Source organism: Mobula hypostoma, chromosome 10 (genome assembly GCF_963921235.1).
Source record: "Mobula hypostoma chromosome 10, sMobHyp1.1, whole genome shotgun sequence".
Classification (NCBI taxonomy): domain Eukaryota; kingdom Metazoa; phylum Chordata; class Chondrichthyes; order Myliobatiformes; family Myliobatidae; genus Mobula; species Mobula hypostoma.
In genome coordinates this window covers 56,250,531-56,275,948 of record NC_086106.1, presented here as the reverse complement: position 1 = coordinate 56,275,948, position 25,418 = coordinate 56,250,531, and the positions used below count along the sequence as shown (strand labels likewise).

The window sequence follows — 25,418 nt, the reverse complement described above, 5'->3', positions numbered from 1 at the left end:
CCGAGCCTGTGCTTCACTGTGATGTAGTTCCCAGCATTTCACCCTCTGGAGCAGAGTGTCCTCCCATAGCCTGTCAGCACACTTGACATCTCTTTCACTGTTTACAGAGTTTACAGAGGGGTCTGTGTGGGGTCGAGTGAATGTGAAACTAAACTTCTACATCAGGAAAAAAAATGCCTGAAACTAATGTAAAGAAAATCAAGATGGAGAGTTTCCGCGCATTGGGATTGATGTGTAAAGCAACATTCAGAGAAGCCGGAACTGGTATATGGAGCTTTGAGAACTAGAGGGCTATGGGTAACCCTCGGTCATTTCTAAAATAAGTGCATGTTCAGCACAACATTGTGGGCAAAGGGCCTGTATCTTGCTGTTGCTTTTCTATGTTTCTATGTTTCAAAGTTTTGCACCCAGTACGGGGAACTTGTGCGGAACAGGTCAAAATGAGCAAGGTAAACAAGTTACCTTTCGTGCTTCCATTCGCTTTCTCAATCCATCTGGTTATTCCGAGTGCTGAATGAGACAACACAACATTACTGCCACAAGACTCCAGGTACAAGTAGATCAACTCAGACCTCCGGGATCCCAGAACTCGTGGGGAGAGCGTTGCAGCTGAGTCAAGAAACCTTCCACTTTTCTAAGCGCGCCCTAGCCTAGGAGATGTTGTGCATCCATAAGAGAGGGTGGCATTTTATAGGCACGAGCATATTAAACATTTATTTTACAAGAAAGATGAGGGGAACTTTGATCAAATGATATAGGGATACATTGCCCCATAATGGAGATTTGTGAATTCAAAGAGTTTATATTTAAGGTAAGATGTTTAGGGGGAATCCAAGGAAAATATCAACAACAAGTATCCCTATTTTGATAATGAAAGGAACGTTCATTGATCTTTCTGTCTCTGTCTCTGGAGACAGCTTATCCACTGATGTCTACTATAAGCCTACTGACTCTCACAGCTATCTGGACTATTCCTCTTCTCACCCTGTCTCTTGCAAAAACGCCATCCCCTTCTCGCAATTCCTCCGTCTCCGCCGCATCTGCTCTCAGGATGAGGCTTTTCATTCTAGGACGAGGGAGATGTCTTCATTTTTTAAAGAAAGGGGCTTCCCTTCCTCCACTATCAACTCTGCTCTTAAACGCATCTCCCCCATTTCACGTACATCTGCTCTCACTCCATCCTCCCACCACCCCACTAGGAATAGGGTTCTCCTGGTCCTCACCTACCACCCCACCAGCCTCCGGGTCCAACATATTATTCTCCGTAACTTCCGCCACCTCCAACGGGATCCCACCACTAAGCACATCTTTCCCTCCCCCCCTCTCTCTGCATTCCGCAGGGATCGCTCCCTACACAACTCCCTTGTCCATTCGTCCCCCCCATCCCTCCCCACTGATCTCCCTCCTGGCACTTATCCGTGTAAGCGGAACAAGTGCTACACATGCCCTTACACTTCCACCCTTACCACCATTCAGGGCCCCAAACAGTCCTTCCAGGTGAGGCATCACTTCACCTGTGAGTCGACTGGGGTGATATACTGCGTCTGGTGCTCCCGATGTGGCCTTTTATATATTGGTGAGACCCGACGCAGACTGGGAGACCGCTTTGCTGAACATCTACGCTCTGTCTGCCAGAGAAAGCAGGATCTCCCAGTGGCCACACATTTTAATTCCACATCCCATTCCCATTCTGACATGTCTATCCACGGCCTCCTCTACTGTAAAGATGAAGCCACACTCAGGTTGGAGGAACAACACCTTATATTCCGTCTGGGTAGCCTCCAACCTGATGGCATGAACATTGACTTCTCTAAATTCCGCTAGGCCCCACCTCCCCCTCGTACCCCATCTGTTACTCATTTTTATGCACACATTCTTTCTCTCACTCTCCTTTTTCTCCCTCTGTCCCTCTGAATATACCTCTTGCCCATCCTCTGGGTCACCCCCCCGCCCCCACTGTCTTTCTTCCCGGACCTCCTGTCCCATGATCCTCTCGTATCCCCTTTTGCCTATCACCTGTCCAGCTCTCGGCTCTATCCCTCCCCCTCCTGTCTTCTCCTATCATTTTGCATCTCCCCCTCCCCCTCCAGCTTTCAAATCCCTTACTCACTCTTCCTTCAGTTAGTCCTGACGAAGGGTCTCGGCCTGAAACGTCGACTGCGCCTCTTCCTATAGATGCTGCTTGGCCTGCTGCGTTCACCAGCAACTTTGATGTGTGTTGTTCATTGATGTTTGTGCCCAGACCACTGCTCTGAAGGATTCCATCCTGGGGTTTTTGGGATAATCCTGCAACAACCAAAGTCGAATTCCATTTTTTAAGGTTTGATTCAAATCATCACACCCATTGACTTCAGTTTACCTGGACCCTGGGTCAAATTAGTGCTGAGGGCAGTCGTTCTCACAATGGCTCTGGAAATCACTTTTGTCTTTGTCTTTGGACCTGAACTGTTCAGACAAACTTCAATAGAATCACTGGGATGCAGGTGATTGGAAATATAAAGGCAGAATTTGACAGAGTGTGGCATCAAGGGGAAAATATCATAGAGAAATTGGTGTGGTTGTTGGACGTCAGCCCAGGATATCACTGTGGAAATTGCTCAGTCTGGTGTCTTCGTCCAAACCATTTTCAACTGCGTCCGTAATGACCTTCCTTCCACCCTAAAATCTGAGGTGAGATGTTTGCTGATGATTATACAGTGTTCATTTCATTTCAGATATTATCAGCAAATGTTGCTCTTATCAGCAGCCTGCAGCAAGGCCAAAGCAATGTTTAATCAAAGGAAAAAAGTTTACAGTATTATCAGTACAACTGAAATGGCAGAGAATGACTGTCACCATCGAGGGAAGACCCAGAATGTCAATCTTTCTCACACAGTGTCATCGCCATTGTGAACTCTCCTCTTGGAGTGTACCAGTGATTCTATTAATATATCAGTAGTTTGGCTAAAAGTGAAAGTGAAAAGCATTGGTAATTGCTGATAACCAAACTTTCCATCACCATTTTTTTAATTTATTCATTTGTGGGATGTGGGCGTTGCCAGCTAAGCCAGCATTTATTGCCCTAGTACACCCCTAGTTACACTTGGGAAGATGGTGATAAGCTGCCTTCTTGAACCGCTGCATCCCCTGAGGTGTAGGTACACCCACAATGCTGTTAGGGAGGGAATTCCATGCCTTGGACCCAGCGACAATGAAGGAACAGTGATATGTTTCGAAGTCAGGATAGTGAGTGACTTGGAGGGGAATTTCCAATGGTGTTGTTCACAGGTTTCTGCTCTTGTTGTCCTAGATGGTAGTGGTCGTGGGTCTGGAAGGTGCTGCCTCAGGAACTTCGGTGTGTTGTTGCAGTGCATCTTGTAGACAGTACACACTGCTCCAACTGTTCATCGATGGTGGAGGGATTGGATGCCCGTGAAATCTGTACCAATCAAATGCGCTGCCTTGTACTGGATGCTGTCACGCTTCTCGAGTGTTGATGGAACTACACTCATCCAGGCGAGTGGCCAGTATTCCATTACACTCCTGACCTCAGCCTTGCAAATGGTGGACAGGCTTTGGGGAGTCAGGAGGTGAGTTACATGCTTGGCGTACTGACCTCTACCACAGGCTTTGGGGAGTCATGCTTGATGTACTGACCTCTACCTTGCCGAGGCACAGCGACAACTCGCGGATACCTCCTCTTATTTACCCCACGATCGTGACCCCTCTAAGGAGCACCAGGCCATTGTCTCCCACACCATCACTGACTTTATCCGCTCAGGAGATCTCCCATCCACTGCTACCAACCTTATAGTTCCCACACCCCGCACTTCCCGTTTCTACCTCCTACCCAAGATCCACAAACATGCCTGTCCTGGCAGACCTATTGTCTCAGCTTGCTCCTGCCCCACCGAACTCGTTTCTGCATACCTCAACACGGTTTTATCCCCCCTTGTTCAATCCCTTCCTACCTATGTTCGTGACACTTCTCACGCTCTTAAACTTTTCAATGATTTTAATTTCCCTGGCCCCCACCACTTTATTTTCACCATGGATGTCCAGTCCCTATATACTTCCATCCCCCATCAGGAAGGTCTCAAAGCTCTACGCTTCTTTTTGGATTCCAGACTTAATCAGTTCCCCTCTGCCACCACTCTGCTCTGTCTAGCGGGATTAGTCCTTACTCTTAATAATTTCTCCTTTGGCTCCTCCCACTTCCTCTAAACTAAAGGTGTAGCTATGGGCACTCGTATGGGTCCTAGCTATGCCTGCCTTTTTGTTGGCTTTGTGGAACAATCTATGTTCCGTGCCTATTCTGGTATCTGTCCCCCACTTTCCCTTCGCTACATCGACGACTGCATTGGCGCTGCTTCCTGCACGCATGCAGAGCTCATTGACTTTATTAACTTTGCCTCCAACTTTCACCCTGCCCTCAAGTTTATCTGGTCCATTTCTGACACCTCCCTCCCCTTTCTAGATCTTTCTGTCTCTGTCTCTGGAGACAGCTTATCCACTGATGTCTACTATAAGCCTACTGACTCTCACAGCTATCTGGACTATTCCTCTTCTCACCCTGTCTCTTGCAAAAACGCCATCCCCTTCTCGCAATTCCTCCGTCTCCGCCGCATCTGCTCTCAGGATGAGGCTTTTCATTCTAGGACGAGGGAGATGTCTTCATTTTTTAAAGAAAGGGGCTTCCCTTCCTCCACTATCAACTCTGCTCTTAAACGCATCTCCCCCATTTCACGTACATCTGCTCTCACTCCATCCTCCCACCACCCCACTAGGAATAGGGTTCCCCTGGTCCTCACCTACCACCCCACCAGCCTCCGGGTCCAACATATTATTCTCCGTAACTTCCGCCACCTCCAACGGGATCCCACCACTAAGCACATCCTTCCCTCCCCCCCCCCGCTTTCCACAGGGATCGCTCCCTACGCAACTACCTCGTCCATTCGTCCCCCCCATCCCTCCCCACTGATCTCCCTCCTGGCACTTATCCGTGTAAGCGGAACAAGGGCTACACATGCCCTTACACTTCCTCCCTTACCACCATTCAGGGCCCTAAACAGTCCTTCCAGGTGAGGCAACACTTCACCTGTGAGTTGGCAGGGGTGATATACTGCGTCCGGTGCTCCCGATGTGGCCTTTTATATATTGGCGAGACGCGACGCAGACTGGGAGACCGCTTTGCTGAACATCTATGCTCTGTCCGCCAGAGAAAGCAGGATCTCCCAGTGGCCACACATTTTAATTCCACATCCCATTCCCATTCTGACATGTCTATCCACGGCCTCCTCTACTGTAAAGATGAAGCCACACTCAGGTTGGAGGAACAACACCTTATATTCCGTCTGGGTAGCCTCCAACCTGATGGCATGAACATCGACTTCTCTAACTTCCGCTAATGCGCCACCTCCCAATCGTACCACATCTGTTACTTATTTTTATACACACATTCTTTCTCTCACTCTCCTTTTTCTCCCTCTGTCCCTCTGAATATACCTCTTGCCCATCCTCTGGGTCCCCCCCCCCCGTCTTTCTCCCCGGACCTCCTGTCCCATGATCCTCTCGTATCCCCTTTTGCCTATCACCTGTCCAGCTCTCAGCTCTATCCCTCCCCCTCCTGTCTTCTCCTAACATTTTGCATCTCCCCCTCCCCCTCCTACTTTCAAATCCCTTACTCACTCTTCCTTCAGTTAGTCCTGACGAAGGGTCTCGGCCTGAAACATCGACTGCACCTCTTCCTACAGATGCTGCCTGGCCTGCTGCGTTCACCAGCAACTTTGATGTATGTTGCTGGAGTTACATGCTGCAGGATTCCTAGCTTTTGATCTCCTCTAGTGTTTCTATGGCTAGACCAGTCAATGGTAACCTCCAGGATGTTGATAGTAGGGGATGCAGTGATGGTGATGCCACTGGTTAGAGCCTCTCTTGTTGGAAATGGTCATTGCCTGGCACTTGTGTGGCTGGAAGGTTATTTGCCACTTCTCAGCCCAAGCCTGGATATTGTCCAGGTCCTGCTGCATTTGGGTATGAACTGCTTCACTATCTGAGGAGTCACAAATGGTGCAGAACATTGTGCAGTCATCTGCGAACATCCCCACTTCTTACCTTAGGATGGAAGAAAAGTCATTGATGAAGCAGTTAAAAATGGTTTGTTCCAGGGCACTTCCCTGAGGAACTCCTGCAGTGATGTCCTGAGGATGAGACGATCGACCTCCAACCACCACAACCATCTTCCTTAGTGTCAGGTATGATTCTAACTAGCGGAGCACTTTTCCCTGATTCCCATTGACTCCATTTTAGCTAGGACACCCTAATGCCATGCTCAGTCAGATGCTGCCTTGATATCGAGGGCTATCACTCTCACCTCACCTCAGGGATTTGGCTCTTTGGTCCATGTTTGGTCCAAGGAGGTGATGAGATCAGGAGCTGAGTGGCCTTGACAGAACCCGAACTGGGCATCCGTAAGCAGGATATTGCTGAGTAGGTGCTGCATGATAGCACTGTTGGTGACTCCTTCCATTACTTTGCTGATGATTTACAGTAGACTGATAGGGTGGTAATTGACTGGGTTGGACTTGTCTTGTTCCTTGTGTAGAGGATATAGCTGGGCAATTTTCCACATTGCCGGGTAGATACCAGTGTAGCTGTACTGGAACAGCTTGGCTTATGGTGCAACAAGTTCTGGAGCACAATTCTTCAGGACTGTTGCTGGGATATTGTCTGGGCCCATAGCCTTCGCAGTGTCTGGTGCTTTCGGCTGTTTCTTGATATCACGTGGAGTGAATCAGATTGGCTGAGTACTAACATCTGGGATGCTGGGGACTTTTGGAGGAGGCCAAGCTGGATCATCTAGTCGACACTTCTGACTGAAGGTAGTTGCAAATGCCTCAGCCTTATCTTTTGCACAGGAGTTCTGGGCTCCTCTATCATTGAAGATGTGGATAATTGTGGAGCCTCCTCCTCTAGTGAGTAGTTTGATTGTCCACCTCCATTCATGGCTGGATGTGACAGGACCATGGAGCTCAGATCTGATCCCTTGGTTGTGAGACAACTTAACTCTGTCTATTGCTTGTTGCTTATGGTGTTTGGCATACAAGCAGTCCTGTATTGTGGTTTCACCAGCGTGACGCCTCAAATTGAGGTATGCCTGGTGTTGTTCTCGGCATTCCCTCCTGCACTCTTCATTGAACCAGGGGTGATCCCCTGGCCTGGTGGTAATGTTAGAGTGGGGGATATGCCAGGCTATGAGGTCACAGATTGCAGTTCAGTACAATTCTACTACTGCTGCTGATGGCCCACAGTGCCTCATAGATGCCCAGTCTTAGGTTGCTGGATCTGTTTGAAGTTTATCCCATTTAGCATGGTGGTAGTGCCACACAATGTGATCTGGAGGGTTTTGTCAACGTGAAGACAGGATTTAGTCTCGACAAATACTGTACAATGGTCATTTCTACCAATGCTGTCTTGGACAGATGCTTCCGCGGAAGGCAGATTGGTCAGAATGAAGTCAAGTGTGTTTTTCCCTCTTGTTGGTTCCCTCACCACCTGCGGTAGTCCCAGTCTAGTAGCTCTGTCCAGTAGGACCCGACCAGGCCGGTCTGTGATGGTACTACCGAGCCACTCTCAGTGATGGACATTGAAGTGCCAGACCCAGAGCGCATTCCGTGCCCTTCCCACCCTCAATGCCTCCTCCAAGTGTTGTTCAACATGGAGAAGCACTGATTCATCAGCTGAGGGAGAACAGTACGTGGTGATCAGCAGGAGGTTTCCTTACCCGTGTTTAATCTGGTGCCATGAGACTTCATGGAATCCAGAGTTGATGTTGAGAGTTGCCAGGGCAACTCCCTCTCTACTGTATACCACTGTGCCACCGTCTCCGCGAGGTCTGTCCTGCTGGTGAGACAGTACATACCCAGGAACGGTGATGGTGGAATCCCGAATGTTAACTGTAAGGTATGATTCTGTCACTATAACTATATCAGGCTGTTGCTTGACTAGTCTGTGAGACAGCTCTCCCAACTTTGGCATAAGTCCCCAGATGTTAGGAAGGAGGAATTTGCAGGATCGACAGGGCTCATTTTGCCATTGTCGTTTCTGGTGCCTAGGACGATGCCAGGGCGTCCATTCGGGTTCATTCTTTACTATTTTCTTCTTAGTGGTTGGATACAACTGAATGACTTGCTAGGCTATTTCATAAGGCATTTAAGAGTCAACCATGTTGCTGTGGATCTGGAGTCAAATATAGGCCAGACTAGGTAAGGACTGCAGGATTCCTCCCCTAAAGAATGTTAGTGAACCAGATGGGTTTTCACGACAATTGACATGGTTTCAAGGTCATCAGGTATGTTTATTGAATTCAGATTCACCATCTGCCATGGTGGGATTCGAACTCATATCCCCAGTGTACAACTGGGTCTCTGGGTTACTGATCCAGTGGTAATTACCACCACACCAAATCTCCCCAAAAATTTCCTTATGTTTGCATTGGGTAAATCCTGACATCCAAAGACTTTCAATCACCATATGTTTCTGTGAAGGACAAAGGGTGAAGAAGCTCAGTGTTGATGGTGATCTGGTGGTTGAATCATGACTATTATGCAAGTTGGCTGTTTTCACCATATACAATCCATTGTTATATCCCTCTGCTGCTGTGATGTGACCTGAACTCATTTTATTCTGAATCATCAGTCCATGCCTCTGCATTCCTCTTCCAGTTACAGAATCCCTGTTTTTTAATGTCACTTGAGAAAATGCTCTGGTCATCACTACATGCTGTCCAAATTCTCAGTCCCACTCTGATATGTTCACATTTCCCACAGCAGATACCAGTTTCATCAACCTTATTTCTTTCAGAGATTTCAAAGGTACATTTAATGTCAGAGAAATGTATACAATATACATCTTGAAATTGTTTTTCTTCGCAACCATCCACAAAAACAGAGGAGTGCCCCAAAGAATGAATGACAGTTAAATGTTGGAACCCCAAAACAACCCTCGCCTCCCCCTTCCCACATGTAAGCAGCAACAAAGCAACGATCCCACCTCCCCCACCAGCAAAAAAAAAGCATCTGCACTCCCACCATCCACTCAAGCATGCAGCAAAGCATCAATAAAGACACAGAATTGTAGTACACTAAAAACAACACGTTCACCCTGTAATTCAACATACCACAGACACTCTCTCTCCCTAATAAGGGGAAAAGGGGTGTCTCTGTTTCACAGCAACAGGGGAGACAGAACAAACAGCTCCGATTTACGGCGTTAAAAGTCCATTGCGTTGGTTTTTCTGACTCTGTGCCCAAAGAACTTGGATTTCCGCGCACACAGCCCGAGATCTTCCATGTCCCATGACACACACCGATTTCCTGCAGAGGCACCGACCGCAAGTCCGCACACCTCCAAAGCCACAAAATCCCGAAACTCTCGAAGGCAAGCTAATCTTCTAGGCCGCATCCTTGGTATATGGAGTCATGGCGTGCAGCAAAACATCAATAAAGACACAGACCTACAGCACCCCAAACACTACTCATTCACCTGATAACTTGACATACCACAGGCTCTCTCTTCCCGTGTTAAATAATAGAGTGCGATAAATAACTTTACAACTGACAAAGATTTCCAAAATCAGAGAAGCTCTGGAAGACTGTGAGAGCATCATCTCACATATGGTGAGTTTGGAATCTCTTGGTAGTGGGAGTATTTTTATAATTTAATTACACTCTATTCTCAAATTTCAAAGTGCATTTATTGTCAAAGTGTTGGTTGCCTGTTGTTTCCAACAATGACGTAAAACCTGTGCGGGAGGAGTTTTATGGTGGAAAATCCATTGCACTGGGGCAGTTCCATTCTCTCAGCCTCAAAAGTCTCGATCTAGTAGTACAAAAAATCGTCACAACTTTCTCGCTGCAGTGGGTAGCCATGACGCCGTCTGTGCCTTGTCCTGCCCTTCGCTCTCCACGAAACATTGCAGCACCGCCTTCTTCACTGTTAGATCTTGTAGATGATCTCATCCACCCAGACTGCTGGATCTGGCTTCACATGCTGGGGTGAGCATATCCCTATCTCACCGGGGTCGGAGGTTCCCGGCTACCCTCACCTGGTTTAACCTGCCTGTCGAAGCGGTGTACCGGGGTGTGGCCACTATTGCATGTGAACAGTTACTTGGAGCTACAGGTGAGAGCTGGATGGCAGGTGGGGACCAATGGTGGATGAGCTGCCCTGGGCAGAGCACGACAAGCCCGTCACCAGAGGTACTACCCCTCCCTGGACACCCGATACACCCCAAAGTATGTACGTAGTGTACAACCCTGACATTTGTCTTCCCCACATACAGTCACATAACAAAGAAGAACTACGAAACTAACCCTTACAAACCAAAGACATCAAAGTATTGATCTCCCTCCCGCACGACATTTAAAAACAAATCATGCATATGACAATGAAAAAAGTAAAGCACAGAATATTAAAAACACAGAAACATAGAAAATAGGTGCAGGAGTAGGCCAAACAGAAAATGAAAAGGCATATTTCGGGAGAGTTCAGCTCAGTGTTCATTATCTGCAGGTTGTCTGGATTTGATTGTAGTTGCAATGTCACAGATGCGTCTTCACCCCACAGATTCAACAAGTTCCTGTGAATCTTGGAGTTTGAGTAGAAAACACTATCTATTCAGAGTGATTATCACAGGCAACTGTGTGGCATTTTGGAGATGTTGGTTGATTTGCAGATTCCATGTTGTAGAGTGCACTATGGACAACGTTCTTTCTTATTTCCATTCACCTTCAGCTCCGAGCATCCAATGTTCCACCACATCCTTTCCTGAAACCTTGAGGAGGAAACACAACTCACCTGATATTCTCCTCTGTCAGGTTGACTAAAGTAATGAGAGAAATACAGTTGTGTATTTTCTGTTTAGCTACAAGAAAAAATTTGGCAAACATCGATTTATTCCAGCTTTGTAATGATGCAGCACTGGTTGGGCTGCATCTGGAGGATTCCATTCATTTGTAGTTGCCCTATTATAGGAAGGATATGTAGGCTTTGGAGAAGGCGAGAAATAGGTTTACCAGGATGTTTCCTAGATTAGATGACATGTGCTGTGAGGAAAGTTTGGACAAACCAGAATTGTTTTCTCTGGAGTGTTGAGGGATGGGGGTGGTGGAAGGGATAGTGTTGGAGGTTGCAGGGATATGGGAAACCTGTTGGAAGTATAGAAAATAATGAGAGACCTGGCAGGAGATATTTTCCCATAAATATCAGACACTACAAGGCATAGATGAGGTGAGAGGGCATGTTTAAAGGTGATGTTTTTACTCAGAGACTGGTAGTGCCTGGATCTTTCTGCCACAGATGGTGGTGGAAGCAGACACAACAGGAGCATTTAAGAGACATTTAGACAGACACGTGAATATGCAGGGAATGCAGAGAAATGTATCTTGTGCAGGTCGATGGGATGAGTTTATTTTGTCATCATGATCAGCAGGAACAATATGAGCCAAGATCCCTGTTTCTATGCTGTACTGTTCTATGCTCTGGTTTCTTGCATTATTCTCCAGTGATTAAAGGTGATTTGCTGAGCATCATTAAATAAGCTTGAAAGACAAATAACCACCAGTCCCTCCTTTTACTTCCTTCAAGGAGATAACCCACACAAAGACAAAGAGGAGACCCAAGCCCCCAATCACTCTCCCTGTTTGGTGCTGGGATTACTGGATTGTCACACAGGCCACACTGTGAGAAACAGCCATCAAGAATGGAAGGCACAAGCTCCAGGTAGGTCAGAACGTGCCACACTGTGTGTCTCTTCAATGAACCCTACCTCAGCAACTCCTGCCAGTGCACTGCACACTGAGTGCTCAGCATTCTCATTGGTGCATGGGATCTGCTTTGCTGATCAGCTGCCATCCTGATAAATCTGATCCCATTGTGGGGTTGGATCTGGAATTCCTGAGTGTAGACCCAGTGACCATGTGGAGCAATGATATCAGTGTATGATGGAGGGGAAGCTGTAGTGATGGTGTTCCCTTGCATCAAATTCCTTGCCATAGAACACAGAATGACTCAACATGGGAACAGGCCCTTCAGCTCATCATGTTATGCTGCACTTTTTAAGCTGATCATGTCTGACTGAACCAATTACTATGCCTGCACATGGTCCATATCTTTTCATTCTCTGCAATTACACATACTTTATCAAAGAAACTTTATCTCTTAAACTCCTTAATCATATGTATTGCCACCAGCACCCCTTTCATTCTTCAACAGATACAACATCATCTTTTTCTTTATCTCAAAATGCCCCAGCATATTAACATGCTCCACACTGCTCACACTGTTCCCCATGACTTTCCCCTTGTTGGATCAATACATAAAACTCTGTAGGATCTCAGTAGGTCAATCACAGATCTGCTGAATTTGCCCAGTATTTTGTTTCGTACTCATTAGGACTTCTTCACGTCCTCCACCTCCAAGCGTATGTTTAATCCTCTATTGTTATTTTCTTACACTTGATGTATGTATCGAATGCCCTGGGATTCCCTTTAATATAACATGCTAAGGATTTTTCATTGCCTCTCCTGGCTCACCTCATTCCCTTTTTGAGTTCTTCTCTGGCTTCTTTACATCCTTCGAGGACTCTTCGATTATTTTAATTTCCTAAATTGTACGTACAGTTCTTTTCCCCTCTTGACTGAATTAATTATCTCTTTGCAATGCTCCCCTAATTTACCACACTTCTCCTTCCATCTGTCCAGAATATATCACTTCCATGTTCTGTGAAGTTAGCCATTAAACACCCTACAAAGAACGGATTTGCCCAACCACAACTATTCCTGATTAAGTCTACCTGATTGCTGCTTAAAACTCTGTGAATTTAATGCTTTCCTGTAATATCTGTACTTATTCGAAGCTATCAGAATTTAAGGTATTGTAATCACTGTTTCCTCTTACTTCTCCCCACTTAATGGTCAGTCAGCTGACCAGTCACATTTCCCAGTTACAGGTCTGGAGTGGCCCTTGTTCTAGTTGGAATAACCACATTTCGTTTTAAGAAACTGTCTTTGATGAACCTGACAAATTCTGCCCTGTCTAAATCTCTTACACAAAGAAGGCCCCAGTCTAATTTGGTGAAATTGCAGTTACCCAATAAAGGAACCCTGTTGTTTTTGACAATCTTCCTGCATGTTTGTTCCTCAATATCTTGGTTACTACTGGGGTCTTTATAATGCAATCTGATCAGAGTAATTGCACCTTGAGTTTTACCCTTGTGGGCTCAGTGGATAAGCCGCCCATTATCTACACCCCCTGAGAGCAGCTGTGATATTGTCCCTGATTAGTAGTGCCCTGTTTTATTAGTGGAGATCAGGGGGTTGTGAGTTGCTGTCAGAGTAGCCAAGAAGAAACAGTGTAGGGGATGTGTATGTGGCACACAGTGACAAATCTGTGTGGTATTAGTGTCAAGAGTAGGTGATTAGACTCTCCTTGTTTGGAGATGGTCACAGCCTGGTACATTTGTTACAAACGTGTTACTTGTTTTTGTTTAACACAGACATGAAAGTCTTACAGCTTTTTCATGTTTTCAAATTACTTGTAATTTTTTTATTTTTCTTTATGACACCCAGACTCATCTCTGTTGCCGCCCTCCACCCCCCCCACTGAGCATTCCCACCTTTCCCATGCACCTGCTTATTTCCATCTAACAAATTCTCTCTCACGTACACATCAAGTTTCCAACTTTCCCACCCCCACCTGCATGACAAGCAATTTACAGGGGCACATTAACCTAACAACTAACACAGTGTGGCAGGATCACCCGTGGGAAATTGACTCGGTCACAGGAGAACATGCAGACTCCACACAGACAGCACCAGAGACCAGGAGTGAAGCCAGGTCACTGGTGGTGTCAGTCCGCTGCACCACTTGCAGTACAGTGTCACTGCACCCTCCTGGGTCACTTTGTTACAGCAGGCATGAATTTGTTTAGTTTTCATTGTGAAGTGAATTGAATCTTGTGTAATTATCATCAAATCTCTGTCATCTGACCTTGTAGAGAAAGGGAGGACATTTATGATGGAGTTGATACTGGTTGAACTGGCAGCTATCACGTAAGGACTTCTGCATTGATATTGTGAGGTTGTATGGATAGATTTCCAATTCTCATAGTTCTAGAGAGCAAGATTGCAACCTGATCTATGGTGTTATCCACATGAAATTTACAAACATTGTTTGTAGTCCTGTAGGTTTGCCTGTATGTTGCAATTATCACCCATGTCGGAACAAGCTGCTGATTTTTGAGGTAATTGGTCACTACAAGTTGTCCCAAATGAGATGGATGACAAGAGAATGGGGATCTGAAGAAATGGAAGTTTTTTCATAATTAGAAATGATAATGATCATGTTTCTTTTCAGTCAACAGATGGCTGACGCTGAGGTTGCCACGGTCTTCGCAATGGCAGAGCTCATCAAAGTGATTACCGACGTTAAAATAGGTGGGGTGGAACAGATGAATTTTCTAATAAAGCGGAATGCATCAGAACTGGATAAGACAGACCTTAACATCGCAGTGATAGGAGAGACAGGTACAGGAAAATCTGCCTTCATCAATGTCATGAGAGGACTTCGGAACAGGGACAATGGAGCTGCTAAAGTTGGGCTCACTGAAACTACAATGGAGCCAGCTAGATCTCCACATCCCATTTTCTCCAACGTCTGCTACTGGGACCTGCCAGGGATTGGGTCCACACAATTTCCATCTGGTAAATATGTCAAGAAAATGAAATTTGAAATGTACGATTTCTTCATCATAATATCAGCTGGTCGTTTCAAAGAAAATGATGCAAAACTTGCTGAAGAGATTAAACAGCTCGGGAAAGACTTCTACTTTGTCTGCACGAAGATTGATCAAGATTTTTATTCAATGAGAAAGGGGAGAGAAAATTAATGAGGAAGAAAAGCTGGATGATATTCGGAGTAACTGCATTAGATGGTTGAGGGAAGTGAGGATTCTGATCCCGTCTGTTTTCCTGATAGCCAGTTTTGAGCGGGATCGATATGATTTCAATCGGTTAAATAAAACACTTGAAGATGATCTGTCGTATATAAAGAAAAGTTTCTCTGTTCTAACCTATGCAAATCGAAGTGTGGAGATTGTTCAGCAGAAAAGCAAGATGCTGCAGAAAGATGTCTGGACGTTGGCAAAGCTATCGTTATCTCTGAGAGAAGCCACCATTCCTGGTCTCTCTCTTGCTGATGACTTTAGCATATTGAAAATTGGAATAATCGTAAATGTCTGGGTCTGGATGAAGCTTCTCTTCAAAAACTGGCCAACATTACAAATAAACCTGTGGAAGAGCTTAAGGCAGTCGTTAAAACTCCCCTGCAAGGGGAAAGATATGAAGATGTACTTATAACGTTGGCAAGGCGTGCTATAGCTGTTGGTTCACCTTTGGAAGTTGGTCTTTACTCTGTCCCTGCCATTCATTCCTGTTTTGCAACAGGATCATCATTTCTCATGACCTACACAATACTGACCGATGCACTGAAGGACCTTACAGACAGCGCAGAGAGGGTGGTGAAGGTTGTATATGGTATTGATTAACTGGTCAGCGCCAACATCAATACAATGAGCTAATATTATGCTGTGGTTAAAATATTTAAGAGGCCTATCTCTAAATCCTGCCGTAATTCCACACGAAAATTTTCCCTTTGTTGCTTTCCTTTCTGAAATATTGTTTATCCATTTCTGAGAAAGACTTGTACCTGACCAAGGGAGTGTGACTCTGTTAAAGACATGAAACAGGTGGACATAAATGACATGTGATCCTAATTTGAAGAGGAGTTGAGAAGTGATCTCCAAGTGTCTGAAGGATGCTCACCCGTCAATCACTAGCCCAGTGTCAGACTGTTTGGATATTATAAGGTCACAGTGTATGCAATATTGCTGTGTACAAACTCGTTGGTGTGTTTGCCCTTCAATATCTGTAAAGGTCTGATTGTGACATCACTAAAAAGGTAGTGGAAAGGTATTTCAGGAAACTATTTAAGAATGACTCCTAACTGAAGCACAGCTCACATTTAAAAGAGCTGTTGAAATCACTAGATCAAAATGAAACCACAGCCTGAGACACAACAGCAGACAGAGACAATTGAGTTGCAGTCTGGAATGAAATTGAGCGTGAACAAAATTGCAGTGTCTGAACAGAAACCAGCCTCACCAATCAAACTGTGTGACTGTTGTGGCAATAACTCACATACACCAGACAATTGCAGGTTTAAAGGTGAAACATGCAGAAAATGCAACAAAGTAGGTCACAAATCATGTCCGGAGGACAAAAATATATCGACTGCATAGGGAAGACAAAATGATAAAAAGTTGTTGCAGTTTCACAAAGAGCACTGATCTGCATGTTGCTCATGAAAAATCTGACAATAATGAGAGTGACACAGGACTGGGTAGACAGGATTTACATTGTGAAAACTGACAAGAGAAAAGCAGTATGAACCAGAAATGAACGGAAAATTAATTAAAATGGAATTGCACAATGGATCAGCTGTTTCAGTCATTTCACAAAATCAGATTGAAAGTCATCTCAGAGGTTCTGAACTGAAGCCTGCAGACATCCAACTAAGAACTCATACTGGAGAAAGATCACTCCAGTGGGAGTGACACTTGTAACAGTGAGGTACAACAACCAACAAGACACATTGAGTTTGTATGTGGTGAAAACAGCGGGGCCAGCATTGTGGGGATGTGAGTGGCTGAGACAACTACAACTTGGCTGGAGAAATATCCTCCATTTGCATTCCACATCCTCTGCCATAGAGTCAACAGAAAATGAATTGAGAACAATTCTGGATGAAGCCACAGCAGTGATCAAGTTTGGCATTGGAAATCTCCGACATTCAACAGTAAAATAATGTTATGCCACACCAAAGTGTTACAAATCCCATTTAGTTCTTTATATCGTCCATGATAAAAGATCCAGTGAACTAGATCAGCTGGAAACTATATAAGTATTTTCAAGGTTGAGTGGAGCCCATGGGTAACAGCAGTAGTTCCAGCAGCCAAGAAGGATGGGTCTGATAGGATCTGTGGTGTTGTGAACGTCACCACCAACCCAGTCCTGAAAGTAGATCAATGCCCTCTGCTCAGGATAGAGGATATCTTTGCAACCTTTCTGGAGGGAAGCATTTCAGCTGTGGGCTTTGCAGAGGCCGAACAACGGATGGTGACATCAGACGCTGTACTCACACATTATGATCCATATCATCCAGTGAAGCTTGCCTGTAATGCCTTGTCTTGTGGTACAGATGCAGTCATGTCAACTGTTATGAGTGATGGAGGTGAACGCTCCATAGCCTTTGTGTCACGTTTCCTGATCACTGCAGAGAAACTAATGCACAGATTGTCAGAGAGGCTTTGAGTCTGGTTTGGGGAGTAAAATGATACAACCACTACCTGTATGGGAGAGAGTTTACTATCATTACTGATTATCAATCACTGGTGTCCATTTTCAATCCACAGAAGGGTATTCCACTAACTTCAGTAGCACAAATGTAAAGATGGGCTCTGATTCTTGGAGGACACAATTACAAGATTTAATTCAAGAAGATGACAAATCATGGAAATGCTGACGGATTGTCCCATTTACACTTGGAAAAAGAAATACCTAAAAAAATTTACAAAAGAGGACACTCCTCTTGATTAAGACAAAGCACATCTGTACTGCACCACCCAGCTACAAATAGCTTCGTGGAGAGGTTTGTCCGGAGTCTAAAGACTGCACTGCGATCAATGTCAGCAGAACACACTATTCCCACACTGAGTCTGCAACCAAAACGTGTGGCAGCTCACTGGTCGGTCAAAAGGCAAGGAATTTTAAACCTCTAATGTCGGAATGCTATATAAAAAATCTCAAACCGGCACTATTGTATCCTACACGTCTCAGAATCTCTCTTCCCAATGGAAATCGTCGTGTCTTCCACTCTACAACTGTGGCTCGAAGCTTTTTGGATGATAACTTCCCATCTGATACAGACACCCTCTCTTAATCTGTGTCCGGTGCTTCCAGCACCAATTTTTTTTTTCCTTTCTGGTGTTTTTCTTTAAATAAACCTTTTACTACCGTGCGATGAAGGTTTTTTATGTCCAAGATTTTTGTTCTTTGTTTATTACTATAGTTGTTATTCTATAACTTATATAGAATACTTATCTCCTGTGAATAACATCATTTTCCTTTAGTTAACCTTTTGTTTTAACTTTTCCTTTTTCGTTATCATTAATGATCTGATCCGACGATCATTTTTAGTTATATGTTTCCTATTTTTGGTTTTTGCATAATTAAAATGGCGACTTGTCTCTCTCTTTGTATAATCTCCTTTGTTTTTTTTCGGGACGCCATGTTCTTATGCTTCTTCTTCCCATAATCCTTTTTTTCCTTTTGGAAGTGATTTTTTATTTACTCGTCTATAACTAATTATACGTATTGACTAAGTTTTTTTTATTTCATATATTTTAGTAATTTTTACTATGTAGACTAATTATTATACTGGTTATTTTTTACACATATTAGTGTCTGGGAGGTCACCTATTTAACATATATTTTTGGAGTTGCCCCCTGCAGAAATGGGGTTAGAATTAGTTTTAGTTAGAGCTTTTTTCAGCCTTCTTTGGCTTAGTTCGGGGTTCTTGGGGTTGGGGGAGGGGATAGTCTTTTTCTTTTCTAATTTTTTCTTTTGGGCTGATTCAGAACTAGAAAGATGTCTGCAGTGTCGAGATTTCCGGTTCTTCTCTAATCATGTATTCCTCTTCCAATTTCATGAGCTCACATTATGGTTAACCCCTTACTCACCAAAGGCTTAATTCTCAATTATGGCTCATACTATTAATTTTGTCTCTTGGAATACAAATGGTTTAAACAATTCAATCAAACAGAAAAAGATTTTCAAAGTGTTCCAAAGACTGAATGCTCATATCATTTTTGCACAAGAGACTCATGTAAGGAAAGAGGACAATCAACGCTTCTTTAAGTTTTGGAAAGAGCAGCAATACCACTCAAATGCTCAAGCCAAAATTAAAGGCGTTTCAATTTTTATTGATCCTTCAATTACATTTATTCATCAAGACATTATTTCAGATCCTAATGGCAGATTTCTGTTAATTACTGGGGTACTTTTTAATAAAAAGGTCGCTATGGTTAATGTTTACGCTTCGAATGTGGATTATCCTGAATTTTTTAAACACTTATTCACTTCCTTTCCTGACTTAAATGAGTATATGTTGATAATGGGCGGTGATTTTAATTTATGTTTGAATCCCATGTTGGACAGATCCATAGCTAGTCCGGCTTTACCGAATAAGTCAGCTACTATTATTAACTCTTTTATGTTGGATTCTGGGATTTCAGAAATTTGGAGATTTCTACATCCAAATGATAAGGAATTCTCCTTTTTTTCACATGTTCATCATTCTTTTTCTCGAATTGATTATTTCTTGATTCACTCTCGTTTGATTCCATATGTAGTTGATTGTAATTATGACAGTATTGTTATTTCAGATCATGCTCCAATGAAACTTTCCATCAAGTTAATGGACACCTCTTGTACTAGCAGACAATGGCGATTTAACCCTATTTTCCTTCAAGATCAGGACTTTGTCAAATTTATAAAGGAGCAGATTGATTTCTTCTTTTCAACTAATACTACGGAAGAAGTTTCCAATGGAACTGTTTGGGGCGCCTTTAAAGCTTATATCCGTGGTCAGATTATTTCCTATTTGGCCGGTTTGAAAAGATGTGTTAACAATGAAATACTTTTGTTGGTTGATAAAATTAAAGAAGTCGATAAAAAATATGCTATTTCTCCCAGTAAGGAGCTGTACAAACACAGAGTTGAACTCCAATTGGAACATAGCTTATTATTAACATCCTCGATCGAAAATCAATTAATGAGAACGAGAAGTGATTTTTATATTCATAACGATAAATCGGGTAAATTACTGGCCAACCAATTGAAATTTGATTCGGTTAAACGTCAAATTACTAAGATTCGCAAACAAGATGATACTTTCACAGTTGATCATGTTGGGATAAACCAAACCTTTCAAGAATTTTATACCTCTTTGTATCACTCTGATTTTCCTCATGATTCTAATTTCATGCATGATTTTTTAGGTAAATTGAGCTTTCCGAAATTATCAACCGAAGATTGCTTATCATTAGAAACTTCCATTTCAGAGGAAGAAATAATAACTGCAATCTCATCATTGAATTCCGGTAAAGCACCCAGTCCGGATGGGTTTACAGTGGAATTTAAAAAATTTTTTTCCTCGATTCTTTCTTCTAAGTTGTCTAGAATATTCAAGGAAGCAATCAATTTAGGTAAATTAACACAATCGTTTTACGAAGCCTCTATTTCCTTAGTTCTTAAAAAGAATAAAGATCCTACTGATTGTGCATCATACAGACCGATATCTCTTCTGAATGTAGACTCGAAAATTTTTTCAAAAATTCTAGCAACTAGATTGGAGAAGGTGTTACCTCAAATTATTTCTATGGATCAAACCGGATTTATTAAAAATCGCTATTCATCCTTTAATATTAGGAGGTTAATGAATATTGTTTATACCCCCTCATTTACTACCCCGGAATGTATTATCTCTTTAGATGCTGAGAAAGCCTTTGACAGAGTTGAATGGCCTTATTTATTTAATGTTCTTGAGAAATTTAATTTTAATTTGACATTTATATCTTGGATTAAATTGTTATATTACTCCCCGGTAGCCTCGGTTTGTACAAATAATTATAGATCTCCTTTTTTTTTGTCTTTTTCGTGGCACTAGGCAAGGTTGCCCTCTTAGTCCTTTACTATTCAATATTGCTCTTGAACCTTTAGCAATTGCTATTCGTGACTCGCCAAATATTGTTGGTCTTACCCATGGAAACGAAATACATAAATTATCATGCAACATACATCAAAGTTGCTGGTGAACGCAGCAGGCCAAGCAGCATCTATAGGAAGAGGCGCAGTCGACGTTTCAGGCCGAGACCCTTCATCAGGACTAACTGAAGGAAGAGTGAGTAAGGGATTTGAAAACTGGAGGGGGAGGGGGAGATGCAAAATGATAGGAGAAGACAGGAGGGGGAGGGATAGAGCCGAGAGCTGGACAGGTGATAGGCAAAAGGGGATACGAGAGGATCATGGGACAGGAGGTCCGGGAAGAAAGACAAGAGGGGGGGTGACCCAGAGGATGGGCAAGAGGTATATTCAGAGGGACAGAGGGAGAAAAAGGAGAGTGAGAGAAAGAATGTGTGCATAAAAATGAGTAACAGATGGGGTACGAGGGGGAGGTGGGGCCTTAGCGGAAGTTAGAGAAGTCAATGTTCATGCCATCAGGTTGGAGGCTACCCAGACGGAATATAAGGTGTTGTTCCTCCAACCTGAGTGTGGCTTCATCTTTACAGTAGAGGAGGCCGTGGATAGACATGTCAGAATGGGAATGGGATGTGGAATTAAAATGTGTGGCCACTGGGAGATCCTGCTTTCTCTGGCGGACAGAGCGTAGATGTTCAGCAAAGCGGTCTCCCAGTCTGCATCGGGTCTCACCAATATATAAAAGGCCACATCGGGAGCACCGGACGCAGTATATCACCCCAGTCGACTCACAGGTGAAGTGATGCCTCACCTGGAAGGACTGTTTGGGACCCTGAATGGTTGTAAGGGAGGAAGAGTTAAGGGCACGTGTAGCACTTGTTACGCTTACACGGATAAGTGCCAGGAGGGAGATCAGTGGGGAGATAAATTATCATTATATGCAAATGATTTGTTGTTATACATCTCTAACCCGGAGAAGTCAATTCCTGCTATTTTAGATCTGTTAGCTCAATTTAGTAACTTCTCTGGTTACAAACTGAATCTTAATAAGAGTGAATTACTCCCTTTAAATAAGCATGTACCTACTTATGGACGTTTACCATTTAATTGGTTACTGATTCATTAATATATTTAGGGGTAACAATTACGAAAAAATATAAAGATTTATTTAAAGCTAATTTTTTACCTTTAATTGATCAGATTAAACTTTTATTTACCAAATGGTCGCCAATCTCTTTGTCTTTGATTGGTCGGATTAATGCTATTAAGATGATCATTTTGCCCAAATTTTTGTATATATTCCAATCGGTTCCAATTTTCATCCCAAAATCTGTTTTTGATAATGTAGATTCAAAAATTTCCTCATATATTTGGCAGAATAAAAATCCTAGGTTAGGTAAAAGGTATCTACAGAAATCTAAAAAGGAGGGGGGCTCGCCCTCCCAAATTTTAGATTTTGTTACTGGGCAATTAATATTCGATACTTAAAATTTTGGTTATGAGATTTGGACGTATCTTTAAATCCTCATTGGGTAAATCTTGAATCTAATTCATTACAAGGGTTTTCTTTGGGTTCGGTTTTAGGAACTTCACTTCCTTTTACTTCTTTTAAATTATATAAACAAATGAATAACCCAATAGTTAAGCATACTTTAGGTATATGGTTTCAATTCCGAAGATTTTTTGGGTTTAATCAATTTATTCTAGCAAGTCCCATTATATCAAATATTCTTTTTCAACCTTCCACGATGGATCAAGCTTACTTTGATTGGAAAACCAAAGGTATAATATCTTTTCGCGATTTATTTTTGGATAATTGTTTTATGTCTTTTGATCAACTCTCTATTAAATATAATTTACCCAGATCTCACTTTTTTAGATATTTACAGATTAGAAACTTTTTAATTACTGTTTCCCCTAATTTTCCACACCCATATCCAATGGACATTTTGGAAAAATTTTAGATTTAAATCTCTCTCAGAAAAGTGTAGTAGCAATTATATATAATATAATTATGAATTTATGTCCTGATGCTTCTAATAAAATTAAAGCTGACTGGGAAAGAGAACTTGAGATTAATATACCGACTGAAAAATGGGAAAAAATTCTTCAGTTGGTGAATTCATCCTCTGTATGTGCTAAGCATAGGTTGATACAGTTTAAAGCAGTGCAGAGGGCTCATATGTCCAAAGATAAACTATCTCGTTATTACTCTTATATTAATCCAATATGTGACAGATGTCATTCCGAGATAGCTTCTTTAATCCACATGTTTTGGTCATGTCCCTTGTTGGAGAAATATTGGAAAGATATTCTTGATATTATTTCAACGGTCCTAAACATAGACTTACAACCTCATCCAATTACTGCTATCTTTGGACTACCAATGATAGATTTAAATAATTTAACCTCTTCATCACGAAGGATGATTGCATTTCTTACTTTAATGGCTAGAAGGTCCATTTTGTTGAATTGGAAAGATATTAACCCTCATAAGGTATTTCGTTGGTTTTCACAAACTATGGCGTGTTTGAATTTGGAGAAAATTAGAAGTGCAGTTTATGACCCTTCCATTAATTTTGAAAAAACTTGGAGGCCATTCATTCAGAATTTTCACTTGATGTAATTTGATCATTTCCAAACTTGTTTTATCTCTCTGTACTGTTGTTGGAGGGGAATGGAGTCGTCGACACTAAGGTTTTCTTCTTTTCCATTTTTAAGTTGTTAGTTTTGCCCAAGTCTTTAGTTTAGTTGATTAATTTTTTTTTTCTTTGGGGATAGGGTTTGTTTTTTTTTTGGTTTTGTTTTTTTTTTCTTTTTCATTAATTTTTTTTCAGTTTTTTTTTGATTTGTATTATCTGTTGTCAGTTCTACATGATTGGGAGCTTTGTTAACTTCCACTATTTGATTTTACAATTACTTTTCCTAAGTGTAACAATATTTCTCCTACTATTTGTATTATTGCTATGTTTTGTTTCTCTACTTCGAAATGAATAAAAAGATTGAAAAAGAAAAGGCAAGGAATTTGATTAAAAACATAATTAATTACCCCTTTTCTGAGGCAATCGGTGGTAAATTTCCACTGCCAACAGTGAAGAGGCAAGCAAGGCAAAGCAAATTCATGTGATGAACCATGGTGGTACTTTGCAGAATTTAGACAATGCAGTGAGGCATCTGGAGAGGAGAAATTGAGGCAGAGGAGGTTCAACACCCATGCAACGGGCTGACATGCAAGGTTGGATCGCTCTGCGCACCAAGCCAATTTGGAGAAATTGAGAGCGGTTTTTGGCTGGGCAGTGAAATCTGGGCACTGAGCGAGTTGCTAGGCAGAGTGGTCTAGGCCCAGAGCCTTTCGCTGCTGCTTTGCCTGGGTCCTAGCGTACGAGGTAGGATACTGTACAATTTAATCACTGGTTCAGATATACTAGAAAGTAGAGTGTCAGGATTGGAGGTGAGAGCCGAAATCGCTCACTCTCCTGGGATGTCCACTCCCCTCCATGGTGCTGAGGTTATGAAGACTACCCTGGTGCTGTGATCCGTACCCGCTAATATAATGAACTGATACCAAGGCTTTGGGCCTACTGCATACTGCTATGGGGTTTGGAGCGAAGGACTCACTTCAGTTCAGAATATTGTTACTCAATTCTGATGTTTGCATGATTTGTGCTTCCTTTTCCCTCTCTCTGCACATCAGGTCTTTATCTGATTTTCTTTTCATTGGGTTCCTTTGGGTTTTCTGCTTTGCAGTTGCCTGTAAGCAAACAAATCTCAAAATTGCATGATTCATACATACTTTGAGAATAAATGTACTTTGAAACTTGAGTCAGAAACTCACCAATTTCGTCCTTGCATATCGTAATTCAACACACTCCACAACCATCAATTCACCAGCTATTCTGTGGATGTCTATAGAGCAGTTGTATTATATAGTAAATGGTACATGGATGTGTGTATTATGTGAGTGGCTGAGTAGCAGGGTTGGTGATATTGCAAATATATTGTTTGATTAAGCATTCTTTGTTTTATTTAATAATCAATTACGGATTATATGAAATAGTGCGTGAATGACATACGTCATAAGTGCATGCCTCGATAATTGTAAAAACAAAGAGTATGTTTGTCCCAGTCTCCCCGTGTTTTTCTTTGATTAGTTTTATGATTTAGAGTTACAACACTTAATAGTTTTGTTCCTCCAGCCTGCGTGTAGCCTCATTATGGCACCAGCGGAGGTCATGGGCAGGCATTTCAGAACGGGAATGGAAAATTGAATTGAAGTAGGTGGTAATGGTAAACACCACCTTTAGTGATAGACAGAGAGAAGGTCCTCGATGAAGCAGTTCCCATTCTACATGAGGTCTCTCCGATGTACAAGAGGCCACACTGACAGCTCTGGATACAGTAGATGACACCGACAGACTCGTAGGTGATGTGTTGTGTCACCTGGAAGGACTGGTTTCCCTGAATGGTGATGAGGGAGGAGGTGTAGGGACAGGTTTAGCACACCTGTTTGCAGGGATAAGTTTTAGCAAGGAGATCAGTGGAGAGGGATGAGTGGACAAGGA

General features: G+C 42.8%; 1 pseudogene; it reads left to right on the top strand.

The window, feature by feature from the left end:
* The window catches only part of LOC134353313 (interferon-inducible GTPase 5-like), a 73,749-nt pseudogene extending 58,166 nt beyond the window's left edge, over window positions 1–15,583 (top strand).
* The last annotated feature ends 9,835 nt before the right edge of the window (window positions 15,584–25,418 follow it).